At 42.7% G+C, this 12,675-nt stretch overlaps 1 pseudogene; it reads right to left on the reverse strand.

Annotated features, from left to right (window-relative positions):
- Positions 1–795: 795 nt before the first annotated feature.
- On the reverse strand, positions 796–3,946 carry LOC101446175 (pinin pseudogene; annotated as a pseudogene).
- Positions 3,947–12,675: the final 8,729 nt, after the last annotated feature.

A 12,675-nucleotide genomic window follows, 5' to 3' on the forward strand; every position in this document is an offset into this window, starting at 1 on the left:
AAGAGCTGGCACCAGAAGGGAGCATCACAACTACCCCCAGATCAGAAGGGACAAGGCAATGCATGGTATTACAGAAAGCAGAACAGAGGCTCAACAGTAAGGCCAAATAATTCAGGCAACCTGAGACCCAACTGGGACAAAGGTAGAGGAAAAAATCGACCATCTCCCTCTCCTCCAGATCTCTGATCTACTTCTGGTGCCTCCCAAAGGCTAAGCCCTATCAGAAGACAGTGTGTAAAGGTAGCCATCCAGTGCAGTCCACAGAGGTCAAGGTCCTGGGGCAGAGAGCAGGGCTAGAAGGGTGCTGAGTGTATCTGGAGGGGCAAGCTGACATTATCTATTTTTGGTCCCCTATGGATCAACTTAGAGCAAATTTTCCTGGGATCCAGTATGATGGATCAAAAATAAAGCGTGGTTCATCTGAGGGCTGAGTGAAGAAAATAATTATATACTGATACAAAGGGTTAATGGAGATATAAAAAAATTTTATTTGTGTAAAAATATGGACATATATTAATATATGGTACTGGTATCTGAAAAATACAAGTCAAACTGTTTGCAGTTGTTATCTTGAATAATATGTGTCTTTCAGATTATAAGAAATTTGTTTTCTCCATTTTACAAGAAAACTTCATTAATTTTTTTTCTGGTAAAAAAAGTCTTTATTTTCCCAAAAGATGTTTTTACAACATGTAATTCTTAAGGCAGCATAGCATCCTCCTTACAAGGAAAGGTATTACTTTTACTCATCTAATCTTCTGCAAAGATTAGACTAAGAAAGCCTGGTTTCTTCGATTAATGCCTTTTGTCTTTCCTGTCTGATTTTCAGTCTCTTTCACTTCTTGAAGATCTTTTGCCTGATTGACTACCTTTATGTCAAACTGGGAATTCTTATCCTTTGATCCTTTTGTATCTCTACTACAACCACCTTTCGAAGATTTGTGACTTCTTTCTATTCCTGGAGTATCCCTTCACTTCTGACCCACCTTCCTTCTGCATTTTCTATCTCTATTATGTCCTCAGCCCCTACTCCAACGTCTTCTTTCACTACTACTAGTAGTGCCACTGTTACTATCTCTGTGGCTGCTGCCACTAGAGCTGCTGGTGGAAATATTTCAATTACTACTACTGCCACTGCTGGAAATACTTCCACTGCTGCTACTGGTTGAACTGCTCCTAGAGCTACTACTGCTACTGCTTTGACTTCTACTCTTGCTTGTTTTATTTCTAGTCCAACCTCTTCTTCTCTTCCTAGTTTTGGTTTTGCTTTTGCTCTGAGTTTTTCTGTCAAGACTAGCTCTACTGGCACATCAAAGAGTTTAACAGATTCTACTGGCAACTCCCCTATAAAACAGCTAATGGCAAAGTCTCAGGCTGAGAGAGAGACTGGGGCTGGAGTACTGGTTGAGACTGAGATTGGGACTGAGATTGGGGCTGGGCTGGGGCTGAGGCTGAAGTTGAGGTTGAGCCATAGGCTTTCGTTGGGACACAGATCTTTTTTCTTCTTTTTCCTCAGGCTTCTTTTTTTTTTTTTAATATTTCTAGAGCAATAGAATTCTTTTTCCCAGGAGAAAGAGATTCACGTTCTTTATCTGTCTTAACTTCAAATTCCATCTCTGGTTCCATTCCTTTGCTAATTTTATATTCTGAATGTTCTCCACTTTTAACTAGATTCGTTTCCATTACCTCCTGCTCAGCAATTACATTTTTTACATTCTCAACAATCTCCAGCACATCCATAACTTTTTCAGGCTATCCTGCTGCTTCTCTCTTCCCTTACCTCAGTTTCTTCCTCCATTTTAAACCCCACCTCCTGATTTTGCTCCTCCTCCTGTTCTTTCTCTGCATCCCTATGAACCATACCCATGTCCTTTTCCTCCTTCTCTCTGCTTCCTTTATTTCTACACTGTTGTGCTGCTTAGCTGTCTCCTCCAACTTTTCCTCTCCCTGAGCCACCTTACCCTCTTCTTGTTTTGCCTTCTGTGCTTCATTACACACACCTGTGATGGTTAGGCTATTGTATCAACTCGGCCAGGTAATTGTGCCCAGTTGTTTGGTCAAACAAGCATTGGGCTAACTGTAATACAATGACATTTATGGACTTTAGTCACCATTGACTTTACTGCAATGGTAAATCATAGCTAGCTGGTTATAATTACATCATTCAAGGAGATTGCCATCAGCAGTGAGTGATGCTTAACCCAATCAGTTGAATCCCTTAAAGGGGGAAGTCTTTCAGCATTGAGAGAGAATTTCCCAGCTTGTCTTTGAACAACCAACATCTGCCAGAACTCATCAAGAATCTTCACTGGACTCTCATCGGAGTTCCTGCCTGAGGAACCTGGACTTGTGCATGCCCACGGCTATGTAACAGACTCTGATAAATCTCTTACTATTAACAGATACCCCTTGTTGATTCTGTTTCCCTGGAGAACCCTGACTAATATACCATCTGATGCTGTTTTTCCTTCATTGATTGTCTTCTAGGTCTGTCCTCCATTTTATTTATTGTCCTGCAAATTCAATATGTCTACCTTCAAATAGAGCATTTTCCTGTGACTCGTCTATTAGTTTTTGGTAGCTGGGCACATTCTTCCAGGAATGTAGAACAAATGGGGCTTTGTCTTAGTTCTTATATGTTTAATTGTCTTGGCGCTATGCCCATTCCATTCTTGTGGCTACACAAGCTCAACTTTCTGTTCTAAAAGCTGCAGTTTTGTCCATTTAGCATGCCTCTGTTCAAACAGTTCTCTCACTTTCAACCTTCTTTCTCTCTTCTTCTGCCTGTACTTTAAGTTTCTGTTCAATTTCCTGGTGAAGCCTGCTAGTAAGATAGGGAGTCAGTAGATGGATCTGGAACCTGGCAGAGTCTACGTGGACATGAATAACCCCCAGGATGGCTGCTGGAAAACCCCCACCCCCAAGAGTCTGCTATTCAGAGCAAAGACTTCTGCAAGCCAGGAGAAGCCCCAGATATTCACCAGTACTTTATCATTGGGTCCTCATGGGGGATTGATAGGTGGGGTAATCAATCAAAACCGCAAACAGCTGGAACCCCTTCTCTGCCATTAGCAAAGGGGTGGAATAATTAATGGTTCAAAAAGCAGATGGAGGGGCCTGAATGCCCTCAAGCTCCGCTTTCTTGCCTCTGGACCCGTTCCTGCCCTACGTGCACCACTCTCACCATTTTTCCTCTGCCACGTGGCCACACAAGTAAACCTAGGAATTTATAACCTATAATGGGGAATTGTAGCTTGTACATCAGCCTGCTTTATCACTGTTCAACCCCTTCCTCTCTACCTGGGACCCCTGTTCTGTTATTTTCTCCCATTTCTCTTCCCTCCCTACCTAAATAAATTACTGGCCTAATTCACCTGGTGTGTTCTTGAAATTCATTTCTGCAGCATAGCCAAGGACCTAAATAAAATCCGGTAACACTGGTGCCTCTTTTGCCTCTCAGTAGCAAGGTGGATTCTTGTTTAAATTTCTGATGAGTGCCCATCAACAATCCAAACATTTGTTGATTTCTTTGCTTTCCATTTTCATCCATATTTTGATCTTGGATAAGATCTCCACCTGTATGCTCTTTTGATGTAGCCACAAGTGAAGACGGCATTGCTGGCTTTTTAGCATCACTATCCTCTGCATTGCTTTCTTGGAATGTGATTCTCTCTTCATGCCACACTCTCTGCCCAACTACTGACTGCTCCTTCAGGCTCTCTTTGGCTGGGGACCCTCCTCCACTATCTGAAAATCCATGCCTCAGCCACAAACTACCGTGTCCTCTACCTTCACCAGAACTGGAAAGGGCTAGTAACCTGGCATGGTTGGGCCTCACGTCGTCTGGATCCCACCCAATGAGCTTGTGAATATTCTTGTCCACATTCTTTAGGCTCTCCTTGGTCTTTTCTACCTGTTCCTGCCAAGTTCTTACCATGACTGCCATCTTCTCCCTGCAGCAGATGAGACTGCTCCACAGGCCCACCTGGTTGTGCTATGCAGTGAGAGGCCACAGGGGTCTCCAGGATCAAATCCTGGTGAATTCTAGAGGAAAGAAAATGAGAAGAGATGACAACAAAGACAGCAAAAACAGCAGGGCAGGAGGAAGGGAAGGGGGAAAATAAATAAATAAATCTTAAAAACAAAAACAATGAGGGAAACGGACTTTGGCCCAGTGGTTAGGGCGTCCGTCTACCATATGGGAGGTCCGCGGTTCAAACCCCGGGCCTCCTTGACCGATGTGGAGCTGGCCATGCGCAGCGCTGATGCGCGCAAGGAGTGCCGTGCCACGCAAGGGTGTCCCCCGCGTGGGGGAGCCCCACGCACAAGGAGTGCGCCTGTGAGGAAAGCCGCCCAGCGTGAAAAGAAAGAGCAGCCTGCCCAGGAATGGCGCCGCCCACACTTCCCGTGCCGCTGACGACAACAGAAGCGGACAAAGAAACAAGACGCAGCAAATAGACACCAAGAACAGACAACCAGGGGAGGGGGGGAATTAAATAAATAAATAAATCTTTTTAAAAAAAAAAACAACAATGAAATGACTCCTGTGTTCAGCCGATGACGATAGGCATTGTTTTTGGCCTCATCCACTCAGGAACAGGAAGAGGGAAGAAGTTGCGGACCTTGGGACTCTGAGCTAAAATAAAAAAGCCTTTCAGGCGATCACTTCCTTCCCAGCTAGGGGCGCAGGAATCCCTTCTAGTGCAGAGTGGGGGCTGGTTTGAGGCCTTTTGTGTCCTCTGAGACGGGGGCTTGAGGACCTGGTATTCTGGCAAAGGAAGTTTCCAGCCTCTGCATAAATTTTAATGTGATTGAAATAATTTTATTATTTTCTCTTCAGCTTCAAACTCCTTTCTATTCTTTGGTTTCTTCTCTTGGAAATGAAATCACCAAAATGACAGTTTTTCCTATTGGAAGTCAGTTTTAGGATCACTTGGGGATGAAACCTATGATTTCTGCAAGTTTTTTTTTTTTAAAGGTTTATTTATTTATTTATCTTCCCTTCCCTCCCACCCCGGTTGTCTGTGCTTATGTTATTTGCTGTGTCTTCTTCTTTGTCTGCTTCTGTTGTTGTCAGCGGCACAGGAATCTGTGTTTCTTTTTGTTGCGTCATCTTGTGTCAGCTCTCTGTGTGTGCAGCACCATTCCTGGGCAGGCTGCACTTTCTTTCGCGCTGGGTGGCTCTCCTTACAGGGCACACTCCTTGTGTGTGGGGCTCCCCTATGTGGGGGACACCCCTGCGTGGCACGGCACTCCTTGCGCGCATCAGCACTGCGCATGGGCAGCTCCACACGGGTCAAGGAGGCCCCGGGTTTGAACCGCAGACCTCCCATGTGGTAGACGGACGCCCTAACCACTGGGCCAAGTCCGCTTCCCTGCAAGTTAAACCTAAGAAGGAAGCCTGGTGAAGATTTTCTTTGTAATCTGCAAGAAGCTGTAGAGAATTTCAGCAGAGCTGATAGGAGGGAAGGCGGGCGCTGGCGAGGAACCTGTGTGTGGCTGATCCAGGGAGAGAATGTTGGGTTCTGTTGACAGAGCTCTTCAAGAGAGATCAGCTTTGAATCTGGGAAGGAGGAGGACAGGAGAAGGCAACAAGGAAAAGTGTAGCCTAGAGAGATAGATACTGCATGTTTGAGGAGGAGCCTCCCATGCAATGTATTCTGGATTACGTGCTCAGCACTGAGCCCTAACACCCCACTGCCCTCCACTGTCATCCCATCCCAACTTGTGAGCTGGTGCAAGCACACAAGGCGCTGTTCCAGAAAAGCTACTGAATATTTTTCCTGTCATTTTTGAGTCCAAATCAGTAACACAAGAATAATGGAATACTTTTTTATCTACGTATCTTCTCCAGACTCAACTCTTAGAATGAAATATAGAGAAATATCTTCAGGATCTTGTATTAGGCAAGGGTCGGGGTGGGCAGCGGTTGCTAACACAAGAACAGAAGGCAGAAGAGGCAGGGATGTACACGGCTTGCGGTTGCACACTGGAAAGAAAGCAGAAGCCATTCGGAATATGTCCTTAAAGCAGGCAGGAAATCAGACCTAAAAGTTGGGCTAGGTGAGAAAAGAGCTTGGAAGGCATTGGAGCAAGGTGTGGGACTATCAGATGGAAAGGTCCCCTCCCTAAGCATTCAAAAATGCTTTAGTCGCTCCAACTACCCTTCAAAAATAAGAAAACAAAACAACACACCCTCCTACTCTTGTATTTGGGTAGCTCCTGTATTATGGACCTTAAGTAAAGTGCTACACAAACACTGATTCAAGTCCAGGGTTCTCAGAAAATTGCTTGCCCCCCAACCTGGAAATTCTGGAGCTGGCTACCTGATGAAGTGTAAACCTGGAGGAAGAGAGACTTTCAAATCTGCTCTTTCGGAATTGGCCTCCTTAGCTGACTGACTGCTCTGCACTCCTGGCATCATTTTTTCCTCTCTTACTTAGTCAATCTGGTTCACCGAGATCCCTCTGGCTCTGGATTGCTGCAGCTGGGGTCCAGGCTCCCCCCTCCACCTGGCACAAAGAACATCGTGACTCTTTGCCTTCTCATCCCACATCAATCAAGCCTTCTAAGTGTAAAAGGTAAACCTCTCAGTCACCAATTTTCAGCCTTTCTTACCAATGAAGAATGAGTCTGAACCATTGGAAGGATGTACTTGTCCCACACTTGGTCATCCCCCCCTCTTTCCTAGCATCTCAAAGCTCGGTTTTGGGATGAACAGAGAGCAGGGGTCACCTGCATGGCTCAGGGGAGGAACTGAGGTGTCTTGGTCTCTGCACCATTGCAGGCACAGACTCAGGAGCAGCCTCCATCACTCAGAGTCAGTCTAATTCTGAGGATGCTGGACCAGAGGCCAGCCCAGGATCTCCTAGGGTTGATGCAAGCTGGTCCGGATAGGGGGAAAAGGAAGGTCTCTTAAGGAATCAAGCCCCAACAATGAACCTAAAGGTAAATCCTGGGCGTGAACATCACCGGATCTGGGACGGTTTGCATTTTCGAGTAGATGGTTTTGTCTGCACTCCCAGATTAAAATGTCGACCATTAAATCATACTTTGCTGATTCCCCACACACGCGGGTCTTTTTCACCAGTCCTGGCATGCTCTCCTTCTCCTAACATTCTCTAGGCTGTCTTTTCAGTTTCTTGATAATGTCCTTTGTTGAAAAAATATTTAATGTTGATGAACTTAAATTTCTGTAATTTTCCCCCATTGCTCATGCTTTTGGTGTAGTCTGAGAATCCATTGCCTAATACAAGTTTCCAAAGCTATTTCTCTATATTTCATTCTAAGAGTTGGATAGTTTTAGACCTACGTTTAGGCCATTAGTGTATTTTGAGTTAATTTTGGTATATGGTGTGATGTAGGGGTTCCTTTTCATTCTTTTGCGTGGCTGTCCAGTTTTTCCTGCATCATTTGTTAAAGAGACTATTCTTTCCCTATTGAGTAGACTTGGCACACATCAAAAGTCAGCTGGCCATAGGGAAGCCGATGTGGCTCAAGCAGTTGAGCACCTGCCTCCCACATGGGAAGTCCCTGGTTCAATCCCCAGTCCTGATACCTCAAAAACAAAAAACAAAAAACAATTGGCCTGATGGGGTTAACTACCAGGGCAGATGGCCCCTCCTTGGAAATGGTGTTTATGTGTGATGAATCTGGACTCAGATGGGATCTCCCTTCATAAGACTTTCATGCTAATGTGCTGGAGGTGCAGTTAATGTTGGGGTTTAAGATATATTTAGGGGATTTGAATCTCTGGACTGACAATGTGATAGCCAGATCCTGAGCCTCAACAGACTCCAGCACCTACAATCTGATTTATTGGACTTACCACACTCAGCTAAGATGGAGGTGAAGAAGGACAACCACCACACCATGGAGCCTAGAGTGATTACAACTGAAAATGGGAGGATTGCATCCAGCATCCAGGTGGAATCTGAGCCTCCTCTTGACATAAAGGTGCAATGGACACAACCAATCCAGTGTCCACATAGAAGAGGTGGCATTGGATTGGGAAAAGTGGACATAATGGACAAAGGGTATGGGGAAAGGCAGGAAGAGATGAGAGGTGGAGGCGTCTTCGGGACATAGAGCTGCCCTGGATGGTGCTTCAGAGGTAATCACCGGACATTGTAAATCCTCACAGGGCCTACATGATGGAATAGAGGAGAGTATGGGCCATGATGTGAACCAATGTATATGAGGTGCAGAGGTGCCCAAAGATGTACTTACCAAATCCAATGGATGTGTCATGATGATGGGAACGAGTGTTGTTGGGGGGGGGGAGGGGGGGGGTGGGGGGGTGGGGTTGAATGGGACCTCACATATATATTTTTAATGTAATATTATTACAAAGTCAATAAAAAATAAAAAAATTAAAAAAAAAAAAAAAAAAAACAATTGGCCTAAGATTTGTGGGTGTATTTCTGAACTCTCAATTCTATTCCATTGACTCTAAGTCTGTCTTTTTCCAGTATCACACTGTTTTAAAAACAGTAGCTATGTAGAAAAATTTTGAAATTGGAAGGTGGGAGTCATCCAATTGTGTACTTTTTCTGGTGATTTTGTCTATTTGGGACTTTCAATTTTTCACTATTGAGGATGTTGTTAGCAATGAGTTTTTCATATATACCATTTATCTTGTTGAAGAAGTACTCTTCTGTTTCTAATTTTTAAAATGTTTTTAACAGAAAAAGAGTAATGAGTTTCCTCAAATGTGTTTTCTGTATCAATTGGGGGCAATCATGTGGGGGTTTTTTTCTTTCATCATATTAATCATCATTGATAGGGTTTCTTTGTTGGAACTACCTTTGCATTCCTTAGATAAATTCCACCTGATCATTGTGTATTTTCTTTTCTGTAACCTAAAGCTTCTTTGAAGATAAGCAAAAAATAAGGTACTTGGGGAGCACATGGAAGAAATTGTTACTGTACATAAAAGATAACAGAGCTTAGGGTGATGAAAGACATAGTGAAAAATTTTTAATTTTATTATTATTTTTATTTATTTATTTGTTTAATTTTTTCACTTTGTTTTTAGGGAGGTTTTGGATTGCAGAGGGGTCACAACTGTGTTAGGGAGGATCACTGGTGTGGGCTGTTGGGGATGGGGGGATGTGTGGGGATGGGTGCACCTAGGGCCTGCCTCTATGATATATGTGTATGTTCAAGGGGTCATGGGGCATTGTCTTGGTGGGTGGAAACCCACACAGTAACTGAAAGAATATTGAATTCCCATCCTGGTAAGTCCTGTTACATTCTATAATAGAGCAGCAAGAATTCCCTGAGTACATGGACAGTACCTAGTGAAGGAAGACAGACCATTATGCCAGGCCATTGATATTGATGGTTGTAGTTATGAACCTTTTTTTGTGAAATTGAAACTTAGGTTAGTATTTCTTTTTTCTTTTTAAAAGTTACATAGATCATACACAAGGTTACATTAAAAAATATAAGAGGTTCCCATATATTCCACTCCCCACATCCCCAACTTTTCCCACATCAACAACTTCATTAGTGTGGTACATTCATTGCATTTGATGAATGCATTTTGAAGCACTATTACACAGCATGGATTATAGTTTGCATTGTAGTTTATACTCTCTCCCAGTCCATTCAGTGGGTTATGGCAGAATATAGAGTGTCCTGCATCTGTCCCTGCAATATCATTCAGGACAACACCAAGTCCCAAAAATGCCCCCATATCACAGCTCTTTTTCCCTCTCCCTGCTTTCAGGAACTCCCATGTCCACTGTTTCCACATCAATGATATAATTTCTTCCATTGGTAGAGTCACAATAATTCTATAGTAGAATACCAGTAAGTCTACTCTAATCCATATTTTATTCCTCCATCCTGAGGACCCTGGGATGATGATGTACACTCCACCTCTAAATCGAGAGGGGGCTTAGATCCCACATGGCTGATGGATGGGATTCTCCTGCTTATAGTTGTAGACTCTCTCGGTTCCTTTGTGAGGTGGTTGACCATCCTTCCCTCCCTGTTAGCTGACCTGGGTAAGTCCAATGAACTGGAGAGTAGGTGTTGCAACTCTGCTGAGGCTCAGGGCCCAGGTGGCAAATGGACAGTCCAGAGATTCAAGTATCCTGGGCATACACCAACCCCAGTGCCAACCACAGGTTCTGTAAAAGTGACAGAAGAGGCATATGTAGAGAAGTTGCATCTGTGTCCAACTCCATCACATGCAGGAGCACAAATTCCAAAGTAGGGCCCACTGACAAGGCACAGAACTCAGAGCCACCTGCCATGAGTGTAGGACCTGGATGTCTCCATATGGGCTAGTATTATATATTATCCAAGAGTTACTTTCTGAAAACCTCTTTGTTACACAAATGTGACCTCTCTCTAAGCCAAACTCAGCATATAAACACTCTGTCTTCCCCCTGGCATGGGACGTGACTCCCAGGGATGAGCCTCCCTAGCACTGAGAGATTTTTACCAAGCACTGACTAGTGATGAATCAAGAAAAAAAAACCTTTACAAAAAGGGGGAAATATTAATTACAAATGAATTTTTATGGCTAAGAGACTTCAAAGTGAATCAGCAGGTCATTCCAGAGGTTATACTTACGTACATCTCAGCAGGATCTCATTGACTGCCACAGTAAACAGTGCCTCAAACAGTGGGGCTCCTGAGAGCTCTAGAGACATCTAGACACTATACACAGGGCAGACAATCTCAGGAATTTGGCACCCTGTCAGTGGGCTTTCCTTTGGAATATATATTCCCTAATACGCCCCTTTTATTTGAACCTATAATTAGCACTATTGTTTGTTAAATACATGTCCCAGAGACTTAAATCTTTGCTCTGTTCATATGCTGGGTGAGCCCTGAATCTCAGCAGACTTGTAACACCTACTCTCCAGTTTATTGGACTCACCCATGAGAACAAACAAAAAGATGATGATGGACAGTGCCCATCCCAGAAACTGGAGAGTGTCTGCAACAGCAAGCAAGACAGTTCCATCCATCTGCCCCATGGGATATAAGCCCCCTATTAATTGGAGGTATCACCATCCTCAAATCCTCAAGACTGAGGAAAGAACTATCATAAGGGGGAATACAACTATGGACTAACGTAGACTTATCATTATTCATTGCATCATTGATATAAAGGCAGTAGGCACCAGAGGTTCTGAGGGGAGGGAGAGGGAAGAATGGAGGCATCATGGGGACATTTTGGGGACATTGAAATTGTACTGCATGACATTGAAATGATGGATGCAGGCCATTATACATTTTGTCAAAACCTGTAAAACTGCAGTGCAAAGTTTAAACTATAATGTAAATTATGGTCCATGGTTAGCAGCAATGCTTCAATATGTGTTCATCAATTGTAGCAAATGTATTACACTAAGGAAAGATGTTGTTAACATGAGGAAGTGTAGGAGGGGTGAGGGTAAGGTATATGGGAATTGCACTTATTTATTTATTTGTTTGTTTGTTTGTTTGTTTATTTTAGGAGGTTTCAGGGACTGAAACTGGGACCTCTTACATAGGAAAAAGGCATTCAACCCCTGAGCTACATCTGTTTCCTTCCTATATCTCCCCCTTGAGATGGCTTCCTCATCTGTCTGCTTTCTGTGTCTGCCCATTGTGTCTGCTTATTGTGTCCACTTGTGTCTGCTCATTGTGTCCACTTGTCTTCTATAGGAGATTCCAGAACCGAACCTGGGACCTCCCATGTGGGAAGTGGGTGCCCAACCTCTAGAGCCATATCTGCTCTTCTACCATATATTTTTGATGTAACAATTATGTAATCTAAAGCTTCTTTAAAAATAGAAAAAAATGTAAAAATAAAATACAGAAAATCCCCAGTGTTTATGGAGCAGTACCACAGCATGGAGAAAAGTCTATCTTGTAAAAGTCAAGTGGAAAACATGTGATAACAAAATTATATAAATGCTTAAGTTTATAATAATGTAAAATAAATTAAAAATAAACTACATAAAATAGGAAAAAGGGTGGATTGCTTAATTTCCACATACTTACAAATTTTCTAGTTCTCCAACTCATTAATTTTTAGTTTCATTTCACTGTGATCAGAGAAGATACATTATGTGATTTAAATAATTTTGAATGCATTGAACCTTGTTTTATGAGTTACATATAGTCTGTTCTAGAGAATGATATGGGTGTACTTGAGAAGAATTTGAACTCTGCTGTTGTAAGATGAAGCATTCTAGATATATCTACAAGGTCTAATTGGTTTATAGTATTGTTCAAGTCTTCTATTTCCTTATTTACCTGCTGCCTAGATGTTCTATCCATTTTTGAAAGTGATTATTGAAACCACCTATAATTAATATAGAACCACGTATTTCTCCCTTAGAATTTGTCTATGTTTCTTGTATGTATTCTGGGACTCTGTTGTTAAATGCATATATAATTGTTATATCCTTTTAATGAGTTGATACTTTTATCAATATCTGGTGTCCTTTTTGTCCCTTTTAACAGGTTGTGAATTAAAATTTACTTTTTCTGATATTAGTATAGTCATGCCACTCTCTTTTGGCTCCTATTTGTGTGAAATGTTTTTTTCCATCCTTTGATTTTCAACCTGTCTTTGAATTTACAGTGAGTCTCTTGTAAACAGCATCTATTAATCCTTGTCATTACCTTTACTGGAAGTCTTTATTCCTTCATGCAACTTTTAAT

This window comes from Dasypus novemcinctus, chromosome 2 (genome assembly GCF_030445035.2).
Source record: "Dasypus novemcinctus isolate mDasNov1 chromosome 2, mDasNov1.1.hap2, whole genome shotgun sequence".
NCBI lineage: Eukaryota > Metazoa > Chordata > Mammalia > Cingulata > Dasypodidae > Dasypus > Dasypus novemcinctus.